The 23981-nt window shown below is 38.3% G+C and overlaps 1 protein-coding gene across 3 annotated transcripts in view; it reads left to right on the top strand.

Moving 5' to 3' along the window:
* CDH20 (cadherin 20) overlaps positions 1–23981 on the top strand; it is a 220088-nt gene that overhangs the window by 89093 nt on the left and 107014 nt on the right. The window contains exon 1 of one of the 3 annotated variants that reach the window (XM_058438290.1): positions 3877–4179. The exons of 1 other annotated variant lie outside the window; for it this stretch is intronic. The gene's annotated coding sequence lies outside the window, so the exon portion shown is untranslated. Of the gene's footprint in view, positions 1–3876; positions 4180–5567; positions 5852–23981 lie in introns of those variants that run through there. One more of the 3 variants, XM_032152131.3, reaches the window with a different exon arrangement.

The raw sequence follows: 23981 nt of genomic DNA, 5'->3' as shown, positions 1-23981 counted from the left end.
TTTTCTTCCCTGCAAAGAAATCATATGCAAATTGTTCAATATACTTGCTGAAATTCAGCTCTACTTTATGCGTGGTACCCACAGTCTACCAAATTTGTAACCTAAACATTAGAATAGGAATTGATATTAGTTTTCATTTCCTGATTGGTTTATTCTTTCAAAAAATTTATTGAGTGGTTTCCAGGGGAGAGGTGCTGTGCCTGGGGCTGGAACTGCAGTGGTACACAGGACAGAATGAGGCCTCCCTTGCAGCTTGCACTCTGGCAAGGAATTGCAATGCTCAGGCTGACTCCTACTCATCACCACATTCCTTGCTGGTCCTGCAAAAACTCCTATTAAACAATCTGGTTGGGCATGTGGCTCACTCCTGTAATCCCAGCACTTTGGGAAGCTGAGGCAGGCGGATTGCCTGAGATCAGGAGTTCGAGGCTAGCCTGGCCAACGTGGCAAAACCCTGTCTCTACTAAAAATACAGAAATTAGCTGCGCGTGGTGGCGTACCTGTAATCCCAGCTACTTGGGAGGGTGAGGCAGGAGAACTGCTTGAACCTGGGAGGCAGAGGTTGCAGGGAGCTGAGATTGCACCACTGCACTCCAGTCTGGGTGACAGAGCGATACTGTCTCCAAAAAAATAATAATAATACATACTAAAATTTGCCAACTATAAAGAACAAAGGGAGAGGGTCATGACCTTGCTCTTTCCAAACTTAAATAGCTAACGATTAAACTTGACATTACTTGATCAACAGAGTGGTAAAATTAATGAAATGGTGTCTAAAATAATGTTCGAGAAATTTTTTGTAAATAAATGAAGCAGAGAAGTAAAACAAAGAGATAGCAAAAATATTGCAGCTAACACAGAACATTAAAAACTAGTGTAATCTAATCCATGGACCATGAAGATAAATTTCACTTAATCAAATTCATAATATTCTCTCTTATTATCTTTGCAAATTCACTGTTATCACCAGAGGCATAACTCCTACTTTATATTCCAAAAAAGAAGCCCCAGATCTAAATCTCTGAGTCTCTGGCAATCGGGCTTAAATGTTTCACTATCTAATAATGTCATTTATAATTATAAAGTGTACAGCTCTATTCCTGGATTTATGGGTCTCTCACAAATATAAACTATCGCCTGGTTTTCAATAGATCAGTAGAGTGACTATAGTTAACACAAATCAATTATACATTTCAAAACAGCCAGAAGATAATATTTTGAATGTCTATAGCATAAAAAAGAATAAATATTTGGGGTGGTAGATATATATACCAATTAACCTGACCTGATTATATGAATATATCAAATTATCACATGTACCTCAAAAATATATATACCTAATATGTATCAATAATAAACCAGATAGACAGACAGACAGACAGATAGATGATCATGAGTCTTTCTTCTCCAGAGGGGCACATAACATAGAATTAATTCCAATTCCACTGGAAAAATTTTGTTTGTCTGATTAGTGTCAATGAGGGGGGAAAATTCAGTAGTTTTCATCTAAATAGTCACAAATTCCATTTTCAATAACGTTCATATCATACAGTGAGCTCATTTTTCAAGCAACTTTTCAAAAATCTATACACTACCATGCTTACTGTACTTAATATCTAAAATAACAAAAGAAGCATATTGATTGGGATTAATATGGCTTCTAGTCCATGCATTCATGGACCTTAATGAGGATGGTAATATTTTAAAAAATACATGAAATTCACTATTAAATTAACATGAGTGGTTCTTTAGCTCCATGGGACAGAAAAGTGATTTCCTACATAAGCTTAAAGACATAATTAAACATATATTTCATTTCTCTTTCAAGAATATTCTTCTGAGCTTATCGAATACAGCTGCAGGGAAAGCAACTGGCAGTTTCCAGGCAAAAGGAAAACAGTCCTTTATAAGCTGCTTTATGGGTTGTCAATTTCTCTTTCTGTCTTTCCACATTGTCATCTTCTGTCTTGATATCATTTAAATTAAAAATTAGTGTTTTACTTGGAAAAAATAATGTTGCTACAAGTCAAGAAATAAATAGTCAAATTAATGAGAATTTTTCTAATTACTTTCTAGTTAGCCAGGCAGTTCTGTTGACCTTTGCTCTGTGTTTTTAGGAGAAGCTGTTATCAGAAGAAAACTCCACAGTTATAACTGCACATTACATTTTTTTAAAAAACCTCAAACTATTTCTATGTTCAGGGAAATATTTTTACTCAGCATGGGAGCCAAGATTCTGAAAAAGATTATCATACTGTGAGCTTTTGATTACATGACATTTAATAAAAAATTATTCACAGTATACAATATAGAAAGAGAAAAATACTTTTGTTGAATGTTTTAAATATATAAAATATATTTATAAATATATACTTACATAAATGGTCACATTTTATACAATAGTTACCAAGTGTGGACAAGCCTATAATTCATAAATAAAACTGTCCATGACTCATCTAACATAAATTTTATGAAAGAGTAGGAGAAAATAGTTCCAATGATTATATTTTGCTTTTGACTATGTTTATAAGGGAATTCTCTTTTACACAGAGAACGCAATTGTTATTTTTGTAATTTAGGATAAGTCCTGTGGGTAGGTGAATGACTTAGCTACTAAATAAAAATACAACTTTATCATTATCAGTTGGTTTTTATTTCTTTCTGTTCTTTTCATCAAGAATATTCAATGGCTGTTCCAATGGGAGAAGAAGAAACAGGGCAAATCCTGGGGAGGTCCAGAATCACGTGAAGTGTGGACCAGTAAGAATGTGGTCAGCAGCCTCAGATCACCATCAAAGATGCAGAAGGATGAGGTATACAGAGCACAGGGAGAATGTTTTGGGGAGGGCCCCCTGCCCTCTCAGGGTCTCTCTTTTCAGCTCGGGCAGCCCCCATCAGAGCACTTAGTGTTATAGAGACACAGCCTGGACCCTCTTCCTGTTTGAGCTCCTCTAAGTGTTTCTGAGGACTCATGCCTTCTTGTAAAGAACTCACTTATCTGAGAGTCATAGTTTCATAGTACAATCCCATTCACTTGTTTGTCAATAATCTCTGCATCATCCATCAGGGCCAAGGCTCTATCTTACCTCTACCCTGACTCCCCTTTATATGCTATACTACAAGATTAAGCATCTATTAAGTCCGGGCTGACTCTCTCTGGAAATTTCTTTTTTTTTCTTTTTAATTTAATAGATCTATGCTAAATTTTATAACATCTAGCAGTAAAAGCCACTGTTTAATCATGATGTATATCAGACTCCCCATTCCTGCTTCTCTCCAGCCTTCTCTCCACAAAAAAATCGCTAAATTCAAAGCTTTTTCATCTCATTCTACAAATCTGAAGTTCTGGAAAATTATTTTATTCAATATAAGCTGTCTATATTTCACTTCCAAATGCTAGATTAAATTCTTTCAATGTGACAGTGTTTTATAGTTTTCTAAAATACAAAAATTAATTAAAGAGTATAGCATATGCACAGAGACAATGATATCATTTTCAAAGATTTTAATCCTTTCTAAATGTTTATATTTTTTCTAATTTTATCTCCCCTCATTCTCTGGCAAGTATACCCTTCTTCGCCTCCTACACTCATCAAAAAAAAATGGCAGCAAGACAACCCCCAGCACTGCATTCTATGCAGACTTGAGTATGTGCGACAGTGTCTTCAACTCATGTTTGTTTGTTTTACTAATACATAATTGTACATACTTATGGGGTACATGTGATATTTTGATACATGCATATGATGTGTAATGATCAACCAGAGCAATTATGATATCCATCACCTCAAACATGTATGACTTTTTTGTGTTGGAAACATTTCAAGTCCTCTCTTCTAGTTCGTCTATTTTGAAATATATAATAGATTATTGTTAGCTACAGTCAGCATTTCACCAGCAGACTTAATCACCTCGTGTTTACAAGCAGTGTGCTACAAGCACTGAAGACTTGCCTGCCATCTTGTGCAAGGTTTACTAAATGGGAGGCCAACAGAAACCAAAATGTGTCTCTCTGAGCATTGGAAAGCATGGCAGTGATAGCACTGATTATTACTTGTGTCTAAATTAGACTTAATTTGCTCTAGGTTAGATACTATGCCCTTCTCAATCAATACAATATTCATCATGCTATGGAAAATTGTAAAATATACAGTGATTGCTGAGATCCATCTAGAATTCGTAAGTACTAATTTTATTTAATGTCAAATAGCATTGATTTAGAATTACTCAATGTAGTATGTGAAAAACATTTCTCAGAATGCATATTTTTTCATATTTACTTTGAGGTAGACTTCTTAGTATCATTGGGATAATACTGGCATCCAACCTGATATAAGAACATACCCTCTGCTAATAAAATTTTAACTCATGTATTTCTTCTTCTTCCTTCATATTTGTGTTTTCTAACAATAAAAAATATGAAATAAGAACCTAGCCCTGGGCCACAAACCATTTGGGGAAATTCCTCAGTATTCTCATCTCAGTTTTTTAACTAGAGAGAAAACAAATCAATAATTGGATTAATAATTAGGTTCTTGAGCTTCTAAAATGTCTCTCATTACTTGATGGGTTCTTTATTTTTTTCTCCTTCTTCCAGTTACTCTCCCTCTCTCTCCCACTTCCCCGCTCCTCTCTCTCACTCTCATTCACTCCGGCTCTAGGTATAGGTCTATCTCAACTCCTTCCCTCCCTGCCCACTTCCTGAAAACATCTTACTGAAGATGCAAGACAAAGCTGAGGTATGTTGAGGGGAACTCAAGTCCTAGAGAGGCTTATGTCAGATGACAGGGTCTGTATTTACAGTTCAGTTTCCCCAATCCTCCTGTTTAGGTTTGTTCTCCAGCACAGGAAGATGGACAGGGAAGTGATGGGAACTTCCAGCAATGACCCTGTCATTAACCCATAGGAAAGAAAGTATCCTATACCCTCAGAGAAGCTCTGAAGGAGACAGAGATACAAAAGAAGGGATGTGAGGAAACGCTGAGCGGGGCAGAGGCATGAGTAGGGCCCAGTGCCTCTCTCACTGCCCCTCAGACAGTGGTGCCCAGGTAACCACAGCAAAGGCCTGCCCAGAGCACGTTTGTCTCAACTCACTGCAGCATTCAGTGCCCCAAAATTTTTCAGCAACTTGGATGGAGTTGGAGGCCATTATTCTAAGTGAAGTAACTCAGGAATGGAAAACCAAATATTGTATGTTCTCACTTATAAGTGGGAGCTAAGCTATGAGGATGCAAAGGCATAAGGATTATATAATGGACTTAGGGGACTCGGGGGGAAAGGAGAGTGGGGTGAGTGATAAAACATTGCATATTGGGTACAGCATATACTGCTCAGATGACGGATACACCAAAAACCTCAGAAATAACCACTAAAGAACTTACCCATGTAAACAAAACCACCTGTTCCCCAAAAACTATTGAAATATATTTTTTAAAAAATAAATAAAGACCTAAATAAATGAAAACATGTTCCAGGTTCGTGGATTAGAAGACTTAATATTGTTAAGACGGCAACACTCCCAGTTCATTCTTTTCCATGCTATTACAAATGGAATTTAATTTGCAAATCGTTCATTGCTAGTGTACAGAAACACAACTGATTTTCATTTGTTGATCTTGTATCCTGCAACTTTGTTGAACTCATTCATTACCTCTCATAGTTTTGGGGTTTTTTAATGTTAATTCTTTGGGATTTTCTATATATACTATTGTGTCATCTGGAAATAAAGTCATTTTACTTCTTCAGGCTCCCTAACTGCAGTCTTACAGTTAAATCGGTTCCTTTGCATGGGTGGAGACTGAGTAGAATTAATACATCTGCCCATTGACTCCCAGCGTTCTCTCCATGACAGGTCAGTATTGCTTGTCCCACAAGGACTGACTTAATGGCCTGCATCAGCAGCATATTGTGTGATTCATTTTCTTTGCAGGGAAGACAGTCATAATTTTAATAAACATTTGCAGTCACTGCTCATCTTTGCTGCGGTGTTCCTGGGACACGTCCTCGTGGTTTTGTTAAGCAGCAGAGCCTGTGTGCTCTGTCAGGACATCAAGTATCCTGGGTAATCTCTGTGATGACTCCAGCAGAGAAATTACAGCCCCGAACGAGGGAACACAGTCATTGGGTCTGTGGTCAGTTAAGTGGGGACCTGACTGAGACTGCAATGACTGAAGCATGTTTTAAGAAGCAACAGTATGAAGGGGACGCAGAGCAAATCAGGGGTCAGAACAGAGTGAGTGGCAAGAACAGAAGAATTAAGAAAATATTATTATTGTTGGTAGGGGGAGATTTGGGATAAAAAAGAAGAGTCCGCTAAGTATGGGAATGTAGATTTCCGTTCACTTCCCTAAGTCTGTTTTTCACCTGTATAATTAATAACGACCAATAATTGTAAGGCATTTACTATGTGGCAGGCCCCATTCTGTTTTAAATGTTTCAACCCATTTTATCCTCACGACAACCCAGTGAAGTATGTACTAACATGTTTGTCTTTATCATAACCCATTTTATAGCAAAGTGAGGAACAGAGTTTAAATCATTTGCCCAAGGTCACCCACCTAGAAAGCAGAGGAATCATGATTCCCACCTTGATAGCCTTGCTTCAGGGCCTATGTGCTTAACCATTATGCTGTACTGAAACGGTAGAGAACTAACTACAAACGTGGTCTCCAACTTTTGTCTGAGACTACCAAGAAGTCAGAGCCTTTGTTCTTTTCATTTCCTATCCTTCATAAAGCAAGACAACTTTAATAAGACCGCAAAGATGAAATACTAAAATAAGATTGCATGATTGGATGTTGCAGCAGTATCAGATTACAATAAAATTTCTAAATGTTTTCTATTTCTGTGCTTCTCTTAACACAAACTGATAAACAGTTCACAGCACTAGCTGGCTGATCACATTGTATGTAGTGCTAAACTGCATGATCTCTAAAATCCCCTCCAGCTCTGTGGTTCTGAAGAACAAATTTTGAAAAGCTGGCCAGGTTTCCCTCTTCTCTACAAAAACTAAATTCCAAAGGAGGTTAAAATTAAGCCTAAATAAAGCTTCTAAAACAATGCCAGATTTATGTTAGACATCTTCCATTCACCTACAAGCATTTGCTGAGCACATACTTTGTTTCTGGTGTTGTCATGGGTGTTAAAGATAGAAAGATAAAGATATAGCCCCCTCCACAAACTTACACTCTAGATGGGAGGATAAAAATACATCAAATGCTGTAAGATTGGCACAAGCTGATGACATTTAAAGCTAAAAAAGCAAAAAGAAGAGACATTCTTTCCTCCCTCCCTCGAGTCCCTTTCAAGGAATAAAAGGAATGATTCCTGTGTTTCCCACGTAATCCTTTTTACCTGCTGAGTGTAGGGTGGGGAGGTGTCAGGGTGGTATAAAAATGGAATCTGCAATCAAGTAAGAGATTTCTCATGCTCTGTTCTTACCCAAGCTACAGTACCTCTGACCTACTGTCACCTTAATATTACTACCAAAGAAGTGTAGGCAGCCCCAGATGTCTCATGTGTGCTCCATAATGAATATTTTTTGACACCCCTGGGACATCATGGGCCATTTTTCTCCTCCTTTGATCTGGTTCACTGTGGTGATGGCTCCTGCAGTGCATGTGCATAAGTGGTAGCACAGCCACAGATGGCTGCTGGGGTCTCCTGTGCCTGATAATGAGGGTCTTGCTATTGGGTCAAGAGCTCCATTTCCCATCACTGTAGAAGATCCCCATCAACACTGACACCTTACATCCCAATATCTCAGCTCTCTTAGCTTCCACTGGTTCTTCCATTGTGCCTGCCTCATTTCCTTTGTATAGAACTCAAGTATCAGTTCACAGTGGTTGGGAAGACACAGATGGACTCTGCATAGAATCACCACATCTCTCAGACACTAGCCCATAGTTCCTGAAACAGACTTTTTCCTCTGAAATGTGCATTTCACCTCTTCGTCTGAGATAACATTATCTAAATTCCCTTAGTTCTTTCCAATAAAACAGACCCATAAGGGACCCACCCACCAGCCCTCCAGCCATTCCTGATACAGGTTTATGCTAGAACACCTATTCAAGAATATGCCAAGGCTCAACCGTATGCCCCCTCTTCTTTTATTTTTAATAAGTACCACTTGTCTATGCCACAGTAGTTCCCAGCTTCAGTTAGCCTCCACAGCACCACACTCTGTGACATATCTTAGGGAACACACCAGTGGAGAGCGTTATGTAGGAATTTCTAGGTGGTGAGGGGGGTTTTATCGAATTTCTGAGAGGTGTGGGAGTATGCAAAAAATCACAAGTTTTTGACTCTCTTGCTACAGTCATGGTTCTTTTTCATTTCAAACAAAGAGAAATTTTAGGAAAATCATAATGTGCTGGATTTTTAAAATGCTAATCCACATGTCTTTAGACTTTTGTTTCTTAATTGTCCTCATCCCAGACACAGACCATTGTACTGAGTGTTGATTCTGTGACTACATTTGGGAATTTTGCAAGATATCTCCTACTTCTTAGAGTTGCATTTCCTCTCACAGTTGTTCCAATTTGACTAAAAGTTGGCCTTAGAATGAGATTGTTTGCGTGTGTTTTCTGACCTTTCAGTTGTTTATAACCCCCCAAATAATCACAATTATTACGTATGTTGTTCAAGTACAGAGCAAGCCAACTCAACTTCTCCCATGACTTCAGCTCCAAAGAGAAATCGTGTTTTTCTACTGTAGCCACAACTTAATTTTTTTTTAGCTTTTGTCAAATTTGGCGTATCTTCTCCAAACCACCTGGAGGAAATCCAGAACACTCTATCCACCTCTTTACCCACCTCTTCTCCCCAGCACACCTGGACAGCCTCGTCTCCCCGATTCTCTCCACATGAAAGAGTTAAATCACCTCGGCAATTCTCTCCAATTCCCAGTAAGATGCCTATCAAATCAAGAGCATAGAGATGCTTTGAGGAGTTCATCTGAGAAGTCATCCCTTCCCAGATAAAAAGTGATGGTTTACAATTATTATTTCTTCACTGGAATAATACTCTTCCCACTCAGATTTCAACAAACTATGTTCCTCTGTAGTGGGTACTCTGAAAAGAGGACTGTAAGCATCCTGACACTTCAGCTCCTATATATTGTGTCACATATACATGCAACTTCAAGGGAGCTATAACTTCAGAGGCAACCCACAGGGGTCATCCTGACAGCACAGGACTCTATGGAGCAGCTCAGCAACCAGAGTAGAATATCCACTCCTGGCTTTTTTTTTTTAATTGCCCCCTTACTCCTAGGCATCTTTTTTATTTTATTGTTTTTAGAAAAACAAAATGCCTGACTTTTGCAGTTTGGTCTTGGTCATGCTTACCAGCATAAATCTCACAGTATCTGGATTACACAGTATCTAGATTATAAACTCTCTGAGAATAAGAATATATCCCTCTACTTTTTTTGTTCAAACAGTGATGGGTCTACATAGGGTCCTCAGTAACTACCAGTCAGTTGATTTCAGAGGTAAGCCATGAAAGGAGAAGACCACAGAGGTAAAGTACTATTCTCATCACATCATATTAGGATACATGTTGATAGTATCAACATGGCATCACTGTTGATGTTAACCTTGCTCACCTTGCTGATACAGTGTCGTCAGGTTTCTCCACTATAAAATTACTCTTTTTCCATACTGTACTCTTTGGAAGGAAGTTACTCTGAAGCCCACATTTAAGGACTTGGAAGCTATGCTCCACATCTTTGAAAGCAAAGTATCTACACACATTATTTGGAATTATTCTGCAATGAGATTTGTCCCTTCTCTCCCATTTAATTAATAATTTTTTTCAGTATGAACTAGTGGATATTCATTGTAATCTTTGGGTTATAATCCAATACTATATCATTTATTTTATTGTTCAAATTGTTCCAGCTTTGGCCCTTGGGAGCTCTTCCAGATTGGCTCTCGTGACCCTTTGACGTGCCATCATTTCTTTCAAGCACTTTCTTACTTTCTGGCAGTATAAGACCCTCTGGGTCCATCTTGGGTGTTTCCTGCCCCAATACTAGAATCAGCCATCTCTTCAAGGAGCCCTGGTTTCTTTTCCTGAAGAATGGTATTGGAAACCAAGATCTGGGCCCTAGGTGTGCTTGTATCTACAAGGGTTTTGTCACTTCTAGGATCTCTCAAGCGACAGAGATAGGAAATATATGTATGTATGTGAACTTGTAGGCCTATGTATCTACATTTCTCTGTTTCTATCCATCTGTATCTGTGTTAAGCTAAATATGAGTTCATACTTATATCTCAGACTCATCCAGCACCACATAGTTCTTTCTAGCATCCCATGTTGCCTTCCTGCAACCTCCCCTTCAACAGTGAGAAATCTCTCTGTAACTCCTAAGTAACCATAAGAAAAACATCAGACAAACCCAAATTGAAGGACATCCTACAAAATATCATAACTGCCAAGGTCATCAAAGACAATGAAAGTCTGAGAAACTAAAGAAATATGACTAAATGTAGCCTGGATGAGATCCTGGGACAGACAAACGATGTTAGGGAAACACTAAGGAAACCCAAATAAAGTATGGACGTTAGTTAATAATGATGTATCAATATTGATTCATTAACTAATTTAATTAAGTCCATTAAAGTATGGACTAGTTAATAATAACGTATTGATATTTGTTCATTAGTTCTAATGTATCATAGTCATGTAAGAGGAAACTAAGAATAGGGTGTATGAGAACTCTGTAACATCCTTGCAACTTTTCTGTAAATCTAAAATGATTCTAAAATGAAAAGTGCATATCTTAAAGAAAAGACCTAGAAAGTGCCTACCATATATAGTTCAATAAATGATAGCCCTATTATTTTTTACAATAATTTTTGCCATCTTGAAAAGTGAAAAGAAATATTTTTGTTGCTTTAATTTGAATTTCTTTGATGATTAGCGAGGCTGAGCTTCTATAAAAGTTTGGTGTTGCTTTTTCTATCTACATCCTTTATCTGGTTTTTGTAGCTTCTTGATTCTTCTGAATTGTCTAGCTACGTGGGTAATCAAACTTCCCAGTTTCTCAGGGACAGTCCTGATTCCTGTCTGCTGTACCAGCTGATGATTAACATGAACGCTTTGTATTTAGAAAGATAAATTATAGGCAGGACATGGTGACTCACACCTGTAATCCCAGCACTTTGGGAAGTCGAGGAGGGCAGATCACCTGAGGTAATGAGGTCCAGAGTTTGAGACCAGCCTGGCCAACATGGTGAAACTCCATCTCTACTAAAAATACAAAAAAATTAGCTGGGCATGATGGCGGGCGCCTGTAATCCCAGCTACTCGAGAGACTGAGGCAGGAGAATCACTTCTGGGAAACGGAGGTTGCAGTGAGCTGAGACCATGCCACTGCACTCCAGCCTGGGTGACAAGAACAAAACTCTATCTCAAAAACAAACAAACAAAAAAACAGAAAGATAAATTATATGGTCACCCTACTGTGCCACGGCACTGCCCTGACCAGCATGCTTTTTGTCTGTTTCCCCACAAATATTTCCCGCACCCTAGCTGCTGCTTCTTACTCCATCCCCATCCACAACTGGTGCCCAGACCTTGGCAGTTAAACAGGGTACTTTTTTTGGTAGATAATAGTCTTCTGCCAAAAAACTCAAAACATTTTGCTAAATAACCAGTCTTTGGAGGAGATACAACCTTCTATATAAATTACTACCCAGTTCAGTACTGCAATACTAAACCTTCCATAGTTGAAAGTACTCTAAACGTATAGAGGTCCCTTTCCCAAACCCTTGTGTTTTGAAGGACATTTTCCTCTGCTCCTGTCCACCTTGCTGAACTGCATTCAATGCCACCCCCAAGAGAAGGGGTGATGGCACAGAGCTGTGCACACACAGTCTTACAGCCATCTGAGGAAGACACCCCTCCTCTAACCCTCCTCCTGTTCTTCCCCTCCCTTCCCTTTTCCTTCCTTCCTTTCCTTTCTTACTTTCTTTTTACTTTCCCTTCTTCCTTTCTTCCCTCACCTCTTCCTACTGCTTTGGCAAGGGAAAGTTGTTTGTGGTTCAATTTATTTTTCCCCTTTATTTATTATGCAAATAATACATGTTAATTGAAGAAAATCAGAAAACACAGATAAGCAAAAAGAAAAAACATACACCACATACAGATAGCAATTAACATTTTAATGTATCTTTCCCTGTCCTGTTAGGAGCAGTGTAACTATGTGGAGTGCACTGTTAGACTTAAGATCTTCTCGACTTGGCTATGTGACCTTGAATGAGTTACCTCTCTAGGCCTCAGTTTTCATATCTGTAAAATGGGGATAAACCATGTGTTTTTTTATTATTATAATAAAATATCACATTATTATATCAAGATCAAACAAGGTAATATATATATATCACCGATCACCGTGCCAAACACAGAATAGGTGCAGAATAAATGGCAAGTGTTACTAATATATGTCTAGTCAAACATCCCAGTAATGGGCACCTTGTGTTTTGTTCAACAAAATATAGAACTGTTTGTGATTACATCTAGATCTGTATTATTTTTGGTGTTTATTTCTTTGTATTGCCTTTTTTATTTTGAAATATAATAAAGACAAATATATGTTAAAACATAATTAATAAACATCATGTATTGCCACGACTTTAGACACAGTCTGGGAATTATCATTTCCCTAAGATTTTTAAATTTCAGTCTCACACGTGAAAATTTGTGGGGCCACTTCAAAGTAGAAACATGAGGCCAATGATACCCTTGGATGCCCTTGCTTTCATAAACACCAGCTCTTCACCCATATGTACATTCTGGGTCACGGCTTGATCTTGAGGACTAATGAGCTCCAAGGAACAATCTAAGCTGAATATAGTATTGATCACCAAAATACGAATAGAAGGTGTTTTCTGAATTTTACTTGGGCACTTGCCTCTCCTGGTGTTTGCTGCTATATTTGGGAAAATGTTGTTTGCTGTTGTCACTGTTTGTGTTGTTCAAGAGCAGGATGTTGGCTTGTATTGGCTTTCCTAACTGAGAAATAAGAACCCAAGAAACAGTATAGAAAATGTCACTTCTGTTTACTCTTACAAAACAGAACCTTAGAAACAAATTCAGGGGTAGAATCAATACAACACAGAGAAGGTATTGAGTTCATGGGTGTTTGACTAGATTTTCCCTGAAGAAAGGTCTGGGATGGCTGATATTTGGGGACTACATATGTATATGTACTCTTTTAGGCCCCCAAATCTGAGCAGTAACAGCTCTTTATACTGTGACATATGATACAGGACATGTATGTTTCTAGATGTATTTTCACATAGCATTCTATATGAAAAGAAAACCACGATGTGTGTAAAATCAGTGAAAGGAGGCTTCACGACATAAATCTTGTCAGTTAATTGGCCCATTTCATCTATTAGAAGAAGTCCACGATAGCGCCAGCTAGCATAGCCCCTGGCATTACAGGCAATGATAGATACCTGTTGAACTGATTTGAAGGTAAATTGTTAGACATGGTAGGGAATTCTGTATTTAGTGTACAGGTTATGTGGTGACAAACCACATTTTACGTCTTCAAAGTATCCTTCGGAATTCAGCACAATTATTAAATGCTAACTAAGTGCCAGACACCGTAATAAGTATTTTGCATGGTAACCTCACTTTATCACCTCAGGCCCTGTAAGGGAGCTATTATAATTACCTAATTCTTACAGATAGGGAAACTGAGGCCTCAAGAGGCCTCCTAGCTGACAGGAGGCAGAGTGAAGTAGACACTTACCCACTTCTCCCCACTGCAAAATTTGTCCTGGGAGGTCTGGTGGTCCATGAGGTCTGTGGGATGCTCACTGTGCCTGCACCCCAAGCTCCCTGAGCCAGAACTTTCTTCCTAAGTCTTAATTTGTCATGAAGTTTTCCTCCTACAGCTTATTAATTATTGAGGTAAGGCTGATGAGAAGTATTAATATAATATAAATTAAAATCATGATGCAGGAGGACATTTTGACCCATAAAGTGAATGTTAATTGAATTTATTTCTAATTTTTATACATCTTCACAGTTCCTTTAGAATATTTTCTCTTAGGTGTCTAAGATAAGGACTGAGACAGAAAACACATAGTTCCTAGAGTTCTTGTGTTTACCCTTTTATTATGATAGTGTCTGCGGACAGAACTACAGGTCAAAATAATAATATACAGACAACAATGACAAAGTATTTTCCCCCATATTACAGACATCTTTATATATATTCTCATTAAATCTTCACAATTCTTATACATAAGACTTACTGTCCTTTTTCTACAGATCAGAAATTGATCTGTAGAAAATTTCAGGGGAAAAAGAGTTATTCAGGTCACCCAGCTGGGTTCACACCCTGGCTCCATCATTTACTATCTCCGTGATCTTGAGCAAGGCTGACATTCTGCCCATTACAAAATACTGCCTCTAGTGGTACCACTATATACTACACACAGGACCAATCCCAGGCAAAATCGTGATGTAGGCAGGATGCTGTCAATACCTAGCATATCCCATACTCTGCCCTTTTTCCTCCTTTCAATGTGCCCTCCTCTCTTAGGTTCTCAGGACTCTCAGACTGTCCAGGATCTCCATGGCACAGAGAAAAATGCTTCTGTCCTTCCCAGGACAGTTTGCATCATAAAGAGAACCTAATACAGGCCAGGCGTAATGCTAGATGCAGGTAGATAAATGGAAATAAGAAGTTGACCTTTATAAAGAACACACAATATAGCCAGGAAATGCAGGAGGGATGCCATTATCCCAGAAAGAGGAAATATCAGAAGAAGCAGATTCATAGGCAGACATAGGACAAGTAAATTCAAAGTTTTTTAAAATATATAACAGCTTTAAATTATATATTTAATGTATTATATTAAATTATATTAAATTATAACAAATATAAAAATATATACATATATAAAAGCTTTGTTGAGATAGAATTCAAACACTATATAATTCACCCATTTAAAGTGCAAATTCAATGGTTTTTAATATATTCACAAAGTTGTGTAACAATCACCACAATTAATTTTGGGACATTTTCAATACCCCAAAAAGAAACCCAGCACACATTAACCATCACTCCCCCATTTCTGCACACTCCCCAACACAGCCCTAAGAAACCACTAATCTATTTTCAGCATCTGTCAAATTGCCTATTCTGGGAATTTCATATAAATGAAATGATATATAGTATGTGGTCACTGCAATTCTTTTACTTAACGTAATGTTTTCAAGGTTCATCTGTGTTGTAGCACATTTTAGGACTTCATTTCTTTTCATTTCTGAATAATATTCAATTATGTGGCTATACCACATTTTATGTATCCAATCATCAGTTGACAAATATTTGGATTGTTTCCACCTTTTGGCTATTATGAATAGCACTGCCATAAATATTCACATACAAGATTTTGTATAGACTTATGTTTTCAGTTCTCTTACATAAATACCTAGGAGTGAAACTGCTGGGTAACTGTATGTGTAACCTTCTGAGAAACCACCATACTGTTTTTCAAAGCAGCATTTTACATTCCCATCAGCAGTGCATGAGGGTTCCAACTTCTCCACATCCTCACCAACACTTGTTATTATCTGTCTTTTTATTCTAGCTATCCTAGTGGATGTAAAGTGCTGTCTCATTGTGGTGTTCATTTCCTGATGACTAATGAAGTTCAGTTTTAGATATCTGGATTTGACATGCCTGTGAAACATCTAGGAAGCTTCTGGAAATTCAGCTTTAAGTATACAGCAAGTCTAAATTAGGGATAGAGCCTGTGTTTACATTTGAGAGTCATCAGCGTAATAATATCAAATAAAGTATTTCTATTTATGGGATTTTTAGGCACTGTGGTATTCGGTAGAAACTATTTGGGACACGAGATTCTCCCAAGAATCTCAGATTGTACCATGTAGGTACCTACCAGCTCCATTCACATTCCAGACTAGCCTTGGCTAAGCAAATCAGGCTTTTCCTGTTCTGCGTTGAGTCTGGAGACTTTCTGAGGACTGGAGAGGCAATATAATTAGTAGTTAAAAGTACAGCCTGGGACAATAAATAGCTGTGTGAATTAGGGACAAAGAATTTCACTTAACCTCCCTAGTCTCAGTTTCCTTTGCATGTAAATGAAGAATAAAAAATGTGTTCCTATATCATAAAGTTAACATAAGGAATAAAAAAGAAGTAGAACTATTCCTGGAACATAGTAGGCACTCAATGAATAATGGTTGAATGAATGTACTTAGCACAGTGTCCTGCACTTGGTAATTGTTCAACAGTCACAGTTAATATTCAAAACACTCAAGCAGTAAATAACAATGTGTAGCAACAGCAAACGTTCCATTGCCACCATCAGCCTTTGACCAGAACAAAACATAAATAGCAGATGTCTTTATATGTTCTGCCCGCTTGCCAGGTAGCTCCCTGGGGGCCTGTCAGACAAGAAGGGTTCATGTCCACAGTCTCTCAGCTCTTCGAGCCAAGCAAATGTAATTTGTGAGCTGCCATGTTCATCATCCTCTTCCATCAGGCCATTTATGGCCCTTACAATTTCACTCTTGATGAGAATGCATAAAATATTATTGGCCCTGTGTGCTTACTGTATAATATATGGAACTTACAATAGACATTGTTAAATACTGTTAAACGAAGGGCTGAATAGGCACCCTAAAAAGCTTTCATATTGAAAGGATTTGTTAACCCCACTGGTGCCATAAGAAGTAACTTCAACATTTCCCTGATTCCTCCTTGCACAAAAGTCACTGGCAAATGGTTCAAAGAGGTTATGCAGAAATGAAGTTCTGGGTTAACTTAAGTATCCTGGAGACAGGAGCCTCGGTTCAAATATTGGCTCTGGCATTCACATTACCTTGAGCAAGTTACTTTACTTCTCTGGAGATCAGCTCATGTATAAAATGAGAGGTTGACCATTACAGTGACTAGGTTCATTTCTAGCCCTCAAATTCTATGATTCCATAAAACTATTTGGTGTAGATTTTATTTCTTCTACTCTTTCCCCATGTGAATTTTCTATTCATTCTGTCCATACGATGTTTTCATCTTGGGTTAAATGACTAATACAGGGAATCTCAAAGTGGAATTGCCTAAATTACTTTCATTTAACAATTTATTAAATTGCTCCAACCAAAAAGAGAGGATTTGAGCAGTACAGCAAAATCCTGTGGATGACCAAGAATAAATCTTTTGAGGCTAGAAAGTGAGATCAATGGTATCTAAACAGGTGCATTTCAGCTTGGCTGGCTGGTTTCCAACTCTCCTATGTTCAAACTTACTGTGTCTCAGTTTCCACCTATGGCTAGTCCACCTATTTCCTACTCTGCATTAGCTCTCTATTCTTTGTTGCTTTTCTGCCCATTTCTTTTGTTTTCTTTCCCCTTGACTCCTCTGACAATGAGTGTTTCTAAGAAACATAACAAATTTCTTCTCTGGCATAATGTGTGCTTGGGTATGTGGGTGGTGACAGGAAAAAAGAGAGGAGTTAATTCAGGGACGTAGAGGAGGTGGAGAAGGGTTCCTGGAGAGGGCATAACTCTCTCCCAAGCACCTGTGCTCCTGCCAGAGGTGCGCTGACACTTTTGATACAGGAAGACAGACAGGCAGAGGTTACCTTTAAAGAATAAATCCACAGGATACACTGATCCAAAATATTTACAGTACTTACATTTTTTAAAAAATGTTATTAATGATGAAAATCAAAACCACAATGAGATATCTCACACCAGTCAGAATGGCTACTATTAAAAAGTCAAAAAACAACAGATGCTGGTGAGGCTATGGAGAAAAGGGAATGCTTATACATCGTTAGTGGGAATGTTAATTAATTCAGTCACTGTGGAAAGGAGTTTGGAGATACCTCAAAGAACTTAAAACAGAACTACCATTCAACCCAGCAATCCCATTACTGGATATATATTCAAAAGAAAATAAATCATTCTACCAAAAAGACACATGCACTTAGTTATATGTTCATCACAGCACCATTCGCAATACCAAAGACATGGAATCAACCCAGGTACCCATCAATGGTGGATTGGATAAAGAAAATGTGGTACATATATGCCATGGAATACTACCCAGCCATAAATATGAATGAAAGCATGTTGTTTGCAGCAATATGGATGCAGCTGGAGGCCATTATCCTAAGTGAATTAATGCAGGCATAGACAATCAAATACTGCATGTTCTCACAAGTTGGGGCAAAACATTGGGTGGTCATGAACATAAAGATGGGAACAATAGAAACTGTGAACTACAAGAGTGGGGAAGCAAGGCAGGGGAGCAAGGGTTGAAAAACTAACTATTGAGTACTATGCTTACTACCTGGATGACAAGATCAGTTATACCCCAAACCTCAGCATCACGCAATATATCCATGTAACAAACCCATGCATGTATACCCTAATCTAAAATAAAATCTGAAATTATTTTTAAATGTTATTTCAAATCAGTTCTTTTGATAAATGGTTGACACTGAGACACTAGTATATATTCATTTTTAACAAAGAAAAAATGGTTTTCTGACTGTCACACTTTCCAAATAATAAATGGACACTGTTCAAGGAAAGACCTGTCAATGAAAGAAGCAATACTGAGAATCAACCACAACAAGCAATGTCTAGCTTCTGAAACTCTCAGATAAAGAAGATTCCAACATACCATATATAATAGGTGTTAGAGCACTTTTCTGTGTAGCGTGTTATGTACAAGGTAAAGTCCTACATTTCTATAATAATTTAGTCTCCGATTTACCTGTTTCAATTCCATTTTCAATTGAGACTAAAAATCATTTTATAATTAGAGTGCATATTAGCCTACAGTAGCATATATGACTTTTTCTGGCTCCACAATTTTTTAGAGTAGAAGAAATATATTCCTATTTTTATTATACTGCAAACCCAAGGAAACCTCACTAAATGTGGGGTAGATAAAATTATAAAACCGAGAAAAAGCACCACACAACCCCCATATGTGGAGAACATCAAGAAAAACTGGAGTCAGATAGGTGAGTTGACTAAGGAAAATGAAAACATTTTTGGCCTATTCCTATTTCAAAGAATTTATGTTTCAGGAAAACAATACACCACATTCATACTAGCATATTAATTGTTACAGGTCTTTGATGGGTTATTTTGGCTTTTTCTATGGCAAACTCTTACTGCATTAATGAGTTCCATCAAGTATTTCAGAAAGCAGTTTCCCCATTTTGCCTTCTGAAGAGTTCTTCCTGTAGCCAATCATTGTTACTAATTCCTTGTATCTTTCCTTAATACAATTACACCTCACTCCTTTGCCTATGACCTTGCAGAGCCTTGAGTAGTGTAGATAAAGTATGCATAGTCACACTGGCTTTTGGCTTAGCCATGTGACTTTCCTTTCCCAATAGGATTAAGTAGACATGACACAAGCAAAGACTTTATATTTGCTTGCATAATTTAACTCTGGTGTTTCTCCTATCATGAGAGACATGGGCAACAGTCCTGGACCCTACCCACAGCCTGAAGTAGAGGTATCACAGCTAACCTCAACACTATCAGAGAAACAAAAAAGGAAAAGAAATAGTAAAAACTACTACTATTTAGGAGTTGTTTGTTTCACAGCTTTATTGCAGCCATAGCTGACTAATACACTCCTTCTGTGTCAGTTATCTATTGCCACAATAATGGTATGTAACAAAGCAACAGACTTATGGCTTAAAACAACACCCACTTATAATCACAAGACTAAAATCAACTTGACAGTTCTGGCCTCAGCTGGGTTCAGTGAAACTCACTCATGAACATGTAGTCAGCTTCAAGCCAGCCAGGAACAGTTTCTGGTCTTGGCTAGGCGTCTCAACGTCTGGGAGCTTGCCTAGGGCAAATGGGCTTATTTGGCTCTGCCCCACATGGTCTCTCCCCCTTCAACAGGCCAGGCTTGTTTTCATGGTGTGAGTTCTGAGATTGGGAAGAGGGAACATGGGATGGGGGAAGGGCTGAGGTCTAAGCTTGGAACTTCTGCAGGCCAAATCAGGTCACAAGGCCAACCCAAATTCAAAGAGTCAAGGGAGCAGACTCTCTACCTCTTCATGGATGGAGCTGCAGTCACATTGCAGAGTATGTGGATACAGGAAAGGGTAAGAAATTGCAGGTACTTTTGTAATCGATCTAACAAGTCTCAAAGCACATGGAGAAATAGCAACCTAAGAAGCCCAAACAGAATATAGTGAACATTTACAGTAAATGTTATTAATAGTTCTTGATCTAAGATCTTCCTACCTTCAAAAACTGATTGATCATGGGATCAGGTATAAGCTCCCTATGATATAATGGCCCTCTAAGGTGCCATCCTCTCACCTTTGCATAACTCACATTTCTTAAAATTCACCTCCTTAATTTCCCAGGTGGGAAAATGCATGATGATTTTGTATACAGTTGTGTTTGGGTTTACGACTCCAATCTACTCAGTGGTGGTATTCTAATTATTATAATTTTCTAAATCCTTTTCATAATTTTACTTTTTAAATTCCCTCCCTATATTCATCCCGTAAAGTACTAAGTGAAGCATATTTATGTCTTATGTGTGTTAAACATTCTGATGAATCAATTTTACTGAACTTCAGAAAGCACCAAATTAAGGGACTGGGGCTTATCCAGATACTGTCTGTTCTTTTTATTAGGTGAACCAAATAAGCAATAAATATAGACTTTACACACAGAAAGTTTCCAATAAACTACATTGAAGATAGTAAGACAAAGAAAAAAAAATGAATAGTTTTGTGCCTGTAAAATAGTCATGTGGATAGGGGCTCCATACCTTTGCAAAGGCAGCTTAAGTATTTGATAGTACTCAGCTTTGGTCATTCCTTTATTGTGTGTCCCTTTCAACATTTTTATATTGTTTATCCTATAGAGTATTTTCTATTTAGTAAAAGTACTTTATTTTTTATTTGTACAATGTGTGTCTAGAAGTATATGATCTAGATTAATTATAATGTAGTTTTTAAGGCTTTCCTGTACACAATTCCACATTCTCTGCCAAGCCATCTCTCTGTGTTACGAAACTTACAAACTATATTCTTTTTGTGTTCTCTACCCACACGTCTTGCTTGAAATCCTGAATCAGTTGGCTTTAGACTGAGGAAAAGACGACCCCAGTACCTGATTCTCCTCCTGTCTCTCTCAGTTCAGGACCCACAAAATCTTATAGTATTTTATAGCAAGTAAATAAGTAAAACAAGGAAAACGCAAAACAAAACCCAAATGGACATGGTGGCTCATGCCTTCAATCTTAGCACTTTGGGAGGTCAAGGCAGGAAGATTGCAGGAGGCCAGGAGTTCGAGACCAGCCTGGGCAACATGGCAAGACTCTCTCTCTACGTAAAAAGCTGAAAATTGGCCAGGCATGGTGGCATGTGCCTATAGTCCCAGCTATTTGAGAGGCTGAGGTGGGAGGATCTCTTGAACCTAGGAGCTCAAGGCTGCATTGAACTACAATCGCACCACTGTACGCCAGCCTGCACAACAGAGTGAGACCCTGACTTAAAAAAAAAAAAAAAAGAGAAGCAAATGCTGGTCATGAGGACTTCCAGGCAGGGCATCTGTCTTAGAACATCACAGTGGTTTTCGAGAACTTTACCTAAGTCTGGCCAAATGAGAGCTGCCCAAAATCAAGTCTGCTGCATCATAACAAGTACTCACTTATAATTTTCAGTTTCAATTAGTATACTTCATACAGCACAAAAGAATACAATTAACACTTCAAACCAATGGGAAAATGGCATCAAAAAGACTCTAACTAAAACTGCAGACTATTATGTGCTTTCACAGAAGTCAGATCAAACACCATTTTGTAAAATTTGTAAGGATTAGAGGGAGCAGTGAAAGGAGAATCTTTGTAACAAGAAGATCATTGAACCATTAGAAACCAAAAGGCACTTTCTAAAGCAATACTTTGATTTGACCTGCTCTCTTGGGAAGGTTAGCAGTAATTCATCTCTGAGCAGTTAGCAATGGTACACAGATCTGGCCTTCTGAGGCCCTCACTGATTTGCCCTCAGATTTAAAGATCTAATTCCCTGGGATCCTGAAAAAAAAAAAAAAAAAAAAAAAAGAGTGCTTGCCAGATTGGAACTACTTACTAGTGATTTTGCTGTGAGTGAAAGAGTATATGCATATTCATCTTTCCCAGTCTCATCACTGAGCAGCTTCCACGCGGTTAAGTTGTGAGTACTTTTCTGATGGAAAGGATGGGAGAGAAGACTTCATGAATGGGTGAAAGAATAAAGGAAGGAAGAAAAGGGACATTCTTAATCACACTCCTACCAGGTTTTTCCTCCCAGGGCTGAGCAACAATTGTGCTTGTTCAGTGAGCCCACTGATCCTTAGGGGTTTTGAAATCAAATGCCTCTAAGGGCCAGCAAACAGCATAAATGAACAAATTGGGCCAAACATGTCCCTTGGGTTCTTTAAAGGTACAGGCCCCATATAAAAGGGAGAATCACTTCTCAGTTCCATCTTTCTTTTGCTATGTAGGAATATGGAATCTCTACATATCAACTGTTGGAGGGACATAAAGACATGATGAAGAGCTATTGAAAATGTGGAATTTTATTTAAAATATTTACATTTTCAAATGTTGACAATGGTATGCAGGCCAAAGAAAACATGACTGCAGGCTGGATGCAGCCACATGGATCCCAGATGTACAGTCTATGCTCCAGAGCCGTGCTACCCAGAGTGTGGCCCTCAGACCAGCACCAGTCCACAAACTATTTGTTCCCAGTCTGCAACAAGACAGGGAGCCCACAAAAGAATGCAAATCAGCTGCATGACTAAGCACACCCTGTCGTTCAGATGACATTTTTTTCCATAGTGAGATTTTCTTTTATAGAGGATGCAGGGCACTGATTTACATTCTGGCATAAGCTCGTTATCCCATTGTGGGTTGCGATTTGGACAGCCTTGCTCTCTAGAGAAACTTTCAGGACCCCTCTCCCAATGGTGCTCTATTAGGAATTTGAATGGCCCAACAGACCATGTTGGGGACAGAAAGGGAAAAGGAGAGAGTACAACACCAGTAAGGATCTGGGAAATTGCAGATGGCCCTAGATAGCCAGGGTGTAGGTAGTCCACCACTGGGAATCTCCAGTGACTCCCAGTGCACAGTGTCAGCAGGAAGTCAGCTGTCTGGACCCGTTACTCTTTCCCCTGAATATACCCAATACCTGGACTCTCTCAGGCCCTTTAGAGTTTGGGGCTTATAGCTAGTCAAGGTATATTGCATGTCTTGTACATTCTTAAATAAATACTTGTGTATTTATTTATTTATGGTCCATCTCTCTGTTACTGCCGCCTCCTTCCCCCATTCTCCACCATAGATTTCAACCTCCAAAAGGGTAGGGTATCTGGACTAGTATCTAATACATCGTAGATACTCAATAAATGTCAGATGAATGGGTGATGTTATATCAAAGGTATGGGTATATAAGACAGGTGTATACATGATTAGACACATAAAACAATTTTTTAAAAATGTTTCCAGATGCTGACATATATCTTTCTTGGGAACGGTTGAGTATATCTTGTTTTTATGTCCAGACCAAAAGGCTATTAAATATGGTATGGGATATGCTTGAAGGCTAATACCCTTGTAAAAACAGACTGAAGTTGGCAGCTATGGGAAAAGTTGGTAAATAGAGGTTCTCAGGCATTGAGATAGTCAATTACTTGCTGGTAGTCTTTTAAAGGAAAATAGATTAATCTGACTGAGGAAGTTCAAGAGAGATTCAACTCAAAGGTGGAGGGCTGCCGGAGAGGTGCAAGTCCTGTGCAAGGCTACATGGGTGGCAAATGTTAGAGGGCACAGCAAACTACAGCCATGAGCTGTCTGTTGAATGAGGCAGAGCTTTAAACCTTCCTCTTCTTTACTAAAATTCCTCAAAATAATCCTGCTTATCAATCATATTACTTTCCTG

Source organism: Hylobates moloch, unplaced genomic scaffold (genome assembly GCF_009828535.3).
Source record: "Hylobates moloch isolate HMO894 unplaced genomic scaffold, HMol_V3 SCAFFOLD_5, whole genome shotgun sequence".
In the NCBI taxonomy this organism is placed as follows: domain Eukaryota; kingdom Metazoa; phylum Chordata; class Mammalia; order Primates; family Hylobatidae; genus Hylobates; species Hylobates moloch.
Note: the sequence above shows the minus strand (reverse complement) of the source record. Positions and strands in the feature narration are given on the sequence as shown.